The sequence below is a fragment of the Triticum dicoccoides genome, chromosome 6A, assembly GCF_002162155.2.
Source record: "Triticum dicoccoides isolate Atlit2015 ecotype Zavitan chromosome 6A, WEW_v2.0, whole genome shotgun sequence".
Taxonomy (NCBI): Eukaryota; Viridiplantae; Streptophyta; class Magnoliopsida; order Poales; family Poaceae; genus Triticum; species Triticum dicoccoides.
In genome coordinates this window covers 382,993,598-382,999,734 of record NC_041390.1, presented here as the reverse complement: position 1 = coordinate 382,999,734, position 6,137 = coordinate 382,993,598, and positions in this window count along the sequence as shown.

The window sequence follows — 6,137 nt, the reverse complement described above, 5'->3', positions numbered from 1 at the left end:
TCTTGGCCCTAAAATGCAACTTTAAAAAACATGCAATTTTTCTAATTCAAATAAAATAGCAATAAACTCTGGATAAAATCAAATATTTGATTTTAATATTTTTCCTCCAATATTTCATTTATTTTGGATAAGTCATATTATCTCCTCTCATATATTTTTAATATGAAATATTTTCAGAGAGAAAAATAATTAAAACCAAAAATCCTCGTTTCAATATTTGATAAAACTCAAATATGAAAACATGGAAATCCCCAACTCTCTCTGAGGGTCCTTGAGTTGCTTAGGACTTCGAGGATCACGGAACGAAATGCAATAAAATATGATATGCATGAATGATCTATGTATACATTCCAAATTGAAAATTTGGGATGTTACAAACCTACCCCCCTTAAGATGAATCTCGCCCTCGAGATTCGGGTTGGCTAGAGAGTAGGTGTGGCTGGTCTTTGCGTAGATCATCCTCTCGTTCCCAGGTGGCTTAATCCTCGGTATGGTGGCTCCACTGAACTTTGCAAAACTTGATAACCTTGCTGCGGGTGACTCGGTTGGGAAATACGAGAATCCTGACTGGCTTCTCCTCATAGGTCAAATCACTATCCAACTGAATCGCCTCCAAGGGTACTGTATCTCTTAACGGTATATCGTCCATCTTAGCATGACACTTCTTCAGCTGTGAAACATGAAATACATCATGAACTCCTGACATTCCTTTAGGTAACTCCAACTTGTAGGCAACTTCTCCCATATTTTCCAAAATTCGATACGGCCCTACAAATCTCGGGGCTAACTTTCCCTTAACTCCAAAATGTTTCACTCCTCGCAGTGGTGACACTCGCAGATATGCTCTGTCTCCAATTTCATAGGTTATTTCCTTGCGTTTCGAATCTGCATAACTCTTTTGCCTGGACTTAGCTATCTTCAGTCTATCTCGGATCAACTTAACTTTCTCTTCAGACTCTTTGATCAAATCTGGTCCAAACAACTGTCGGTCTCCGACTTCATCCCACATCAACGGTGTTCTGCACCTTCGTCCATACAGGGCTTCGAACGGTGCCATCTTGAAACTGGCTTGGTAGCTATTGTTGTATGAGAACTCCGTCTAGGGAAGATTGTCATCCCAACTAGATCCATAATCTAGCGCACAAGCCCTCAACATATCCTCCAGAATCTGGTTGACTCTCTCGGTCTGTCCATCTGTCTGCGGGTGGAATGTTGTAATGAACTCCAACCTTGTCCCCAAAGTTTGGTGCAGCTGATGCCAAAACTTTGAAGTAAACTATGTCCCTCTATCTGATACGATGGTCCTCGGAACTCCATGCAGACATACGATCCTGGTCATATATATCTTGGCCAACTTTGCACTTGTATAGGTGGTTTTCACCGGGATAAAGTGAGCTACTTTGGTCAAGTGATCCACTACTACCCATATAGAATCATATCCTGATTTGGTCCTAGGAAATCCGGTGATGAAACCCGTAATAAAATCCTTGCCTAACGTATCCCACTTCCATTCGGGTATCGGCATAGGCTGTAACAATCCTGATGGCTTTTGATGCTCATCCTTCACTCTTTGACATACATCACATACGGCTACATACTCGGCAATATCCTTCTTTATACCAGTCCACCAGAAACGTTCCTTCAAATCCAAATACATCTTGGTGTTTCCAGGGTGTATTGAGTATGGTGAGTCATGAGCCTCCTGAAGTATTAACTTCCTGATCTTTGTGTTATTGGGCACATAAACACGGTCCTCGAACCATAAGGTGTCGTGCTCATCCTCACAAAAACCTTTGGCCTTTCCTTCGCTCATTCTCTCTTTTATCTCAGCAATCTCTTTGTCATCCTTCTGGGCTTCTCGAATCTTTCCTAACAATGTAGACTGAACCTCCATTGTTGCAACAAAACCTCTAGGAACAATCTCCAATCGAAGTTCCCTGAGATCATCTGTTAATTCCTTTGGCAACCCCGTGCTCACTAGGGTATTAGCATAACTCTTCCGACTCTAGGCGTTTGCTATGACATTGGCCTTGCCTGGATGATAGTGAAGCTTCATGTCATAATCCTTTATAAGCTCCAACCATCTCCTCTGCATAAGGTTCAGCTCCTTCTGTGTGAAAATGTACTTCAAACTCTTATGATCCGTGTACACATCACAACGATTTCCAATAAGGTAATGCCTCTAGGTCTTCAACGCATGCACTACGGCAGCCAACTCCAAATCATGCATGGCATAATTCAACTCGTGCGGTTTTAGTTGTTGCGAGGCATACAAAACAACTCTTCCGTCATGTATAAGCACACTTCCAAGTCCTAGGCAAGAGGCATCGCAATACACTTGAAACTCCTTACGTATATCCGGCAGAATCAGCACTGGGGTTGTAGTCAAATGTTTCTTTAACTCCTGAAAACTTGCTTCACATTCTTCCGTCCATTTAAATTTGGTATCCTTCTTCAATAACTCCGTCACTGGCTTCGCAATTTTGGAAAAATTCTCAATGAATCTTCGATAGTATCCTGCGAGTCCAAGAAAACTGTGGATCTCGCTAACTGAAGTGGGTGCCAACCATTCAGTGATTGACTGAACCTTGGTAGGATCTACTACTACACCTTCTCCTAATATAACATGTCCAAGGAATCCAACTTCCTTAAGCCAAAACTCGCATTTGCTAAACTTGGCATACAACTAATGTTCCCTAAGTTTCTCGAGAACTAAGCGCAAATGCTCTTCGTGCTCCTCCTCATTCTTCGAGTATACCATTATATCATCAATGAACACCACAACGAACTTATCAAAATATTCCATGAACACTTTGTTCATCATGCTCATGAAGTAGGTAGGGGCGTTAGTCAGTCCAAACAACATGACCGTATATTCATACAACCCGTACCGTGTGGTGAATGCTGTCTTTGGTATGTCCTTCTCTCGTATCTTCAGCTGGTGATATCCAGATCGCAGATTGATCTTTGAAAACACCTTAGCTCCTTGCAGCTGGTCGAACAAATCATTGATCATTGGCAGTGGGTATTTGTTCTTGATCGTCACCTCATTTAATGCATGATAATCAACAACCATTCTTAGAGACTTATCCTTCCTCTCGACCAAAAGCACTGGGGCTCCCCATGGTGATGAGCTCCGTCGAATGTAACCTTTCTCCAATAACTCGATTTGTTTCTTTATCTCCTCCAGATCGTTTGCGGGCATCCGATATGGTCGCTTTGATAGCCCGGTGCTTGGCAATAGCTCTATCAAAAACTCAATGTCTCGATCTGGTGGCATGCCTAGTAACTCCTCTGGAAAAACATCCGAGTAATCCTTCACTATAGGCACTTCCTCCTGAACAACTCCCATGAGGGTATTTAATTGGCTACTCCTTGGCGCATGCCTAGATACATACTTGATCCTTTTTCCCTCAAGGGTGGTGAGACAAATTGACTTATTAACACAGCCAATGCTTCCTCCATACTTTGACATCCAGTCCATGCCTAATATCACATCCAATCCTTGTGACTCCAAGATTATTAGGTCGGACGGAGAAACATGGCTACCAATGGTTAAGGCTATCTGGTCGCACCATCGACTAGCCATATACTCTACTCCAGGTGAACTCACTAACAAATGGGTCCTAAGGGTTTAGGTTGGTAGTTTAAACTTATCCACGAATTCCCTTGATATGTATGAATGCGATGCACTAATATCAAAAAGAACAAGGGCGGTAAAAGACTTAACCAAAAACTTACCAATAACCGCGTCTGGCTGCTCTTCAACCTCCACGTTGATGTGGTTCACTTGTCCTTTATTGAATGGATTGGGTTTCTTTCCAGCACTCACATTACCATTTCCATTCATTGCTCCAGGGCACTCCGTGGCATAGTGTTCAGTCTTCCCGCACTTGAAACAAGTAACGTGGCTTAGGTCTCTCTTCACGGGTGTGGCTGGATTGGAACGTTTCTGATTGTTGGTTGCTCCATTCCCATTCACATTCCTTGGGCTTGTATGATTATGGTTACTTCCTCCATTGTGAGTGTGGCCTCCATGGTTATGAACAAGTACTCCCGAGTTCGGGGTTAGGCAAGGCTTCTGCTGAGCTCCTGAATTATACCTTCCTTTGTCCATACTTCCTCTTACGGCTCTCAATTTGCTGCTGCTTCCCTTCAATCATAAGAGCCTTATCTACCAACTCTTGGTAGTTGTTGAATGTTGCCACCATCAACTGCATGCTCATCTCATCATTCAGCCCTTCCATAAACTTCTCTTGCTTTGCAGCATCTGTGGCCACATCATCAGGGGCATAACGAGATAACTTGCTAAACTCATCCGCGTACTGAGCCACGGTACGGTTCCTCTGGCGTAAGTTGCGAAACTCACGCTTCTTCATACTCATAGCTCCAGTTGAGACATGGGCTGTACGGAAAGCTTGCTGAAACTAATCCCATGTAACAGTGGCTATAGGGTAGGTGACAGTGTAATTCTCCCACCATGAGGCTGTTGGTCCATCCAACTGATGTGCAGCAAAATGCACCTTCTCAGCATCGGTACATCCTACAGTGGTTAACTCCCTTCCAATCCTTAGGAGCCAATCATCTACTACTATGGGCTCGATGCTACTGGAAAACACCGGCGGCTGCAACCTTAGAAAACGGGCTAAGTTATCAACTAGTGGCGATGGCGGTGGATTGTTGTTGTTGTTGTTATTGTTATTGTAGTTGCCTTGGTTCTGAACTAACAACTGCATCAGGGTATTCTGCTGCTGGATCAACTGAGTGAGCTCCGATGGGAAGGTAAATCCGGGGTCACGTCTCGGAGGCATGTGATGGGTTTAGAGGGGAGAGATTAGAATAGAATGAGGTCTAATGAGAAAAATACTACCCATATGCACATGAGACAAACACAAACATTTCACTCAATCAATCAAGCAAGGGCATACAATCGATCTAACTATCGTCACAAAAGTGCTCGCACTATACTATTTACATGGTGGAATACTACTACTGATGTGGTGGTCTACTAAAAATATTCTTTGGTTGAAGACTCCATGATGTCTGCTCCAGCTTCATCTTCATAGTCATCATCGCTATTGTCGGGGTCCGAGTCAGTGTCGTGGATGATAATGTAGTCCTCCGGGCGAATCTCCTTGGGTTCTTTGTCTTCTCCTCCTGGTGTGCGGTCTCCCAGGAATACTCCTAGCTTCCTTTCCATATAGTCATTCTTCTCCACTAGTATGACAATTTCCTCCTCATAATCTTCACAAGTAGCCTTAAGTTCTTCCTCCAGTTCCGTGATCCTAGTCATTGCCTTCTTCAGGTCTATCATTCCTGCGCACATCTGGTTCTCCTGGCAACGAATGTGTTGGTTTAACTCCTGGATGAAAGCTGCAATTGATCTATCCTTCCTGGTGCTGATCATCTCCCATTGCTCATCTCGGTGCCCACAAATCTGATAGATAGTATCCTTAAGCTCCTTAAGTTATCACCTAGCGTCCCATGGTGATGTGAGTTGACATACTCTTTCCTAGACTCTAGGTTGGTGCATCGAAGGAAAACTCTATGGGCTTAGTGACTGGCGTGAATGTCCTTCCTGGAACATGAACTTGAATCATCCAAAACTCCTCTTCTGGTAACACTACAAAAAAAGACACATCCGTGACATTTTGGGCCGAACGAAATTTTTTTCTGTCATACATATGACACTTCTATGACAATAATTGTGACAAAACCCGGTATCATCATCGATGTGGCGGGATCCTACTTCTATGACAAAAAATCATGACAGAAAATGGGCTTTTCATCCTGGGCGGGCCGGAGACGTAGCAGCATGACATTCTTTGGGCCGTCCATGACGGAAAAAACCGTGGTAGAAGCGAGGGCGAGGAAAATTTCGGGGAGTTCCTGGTTACGATGGGTGGTCGGGGGCCAAGCGATGCGCGTTTCTCTCGTACACGTACGCGCGTGTCTGCGAGGCATTGGCTCTAACTGAACCCAAGCGAGGCGTTGGGCTCTAACTGAACCCGAGCGATTGCACTGCAGGGTACGCGTTACTGAACCCGAGCGATCGATCGATGGCTGTTAACTGAACCCGATCGAGCGATTCCTTCGCTACTCCTGCTAACTGAAGCCGGTCGATGCTGCCTCTGGAT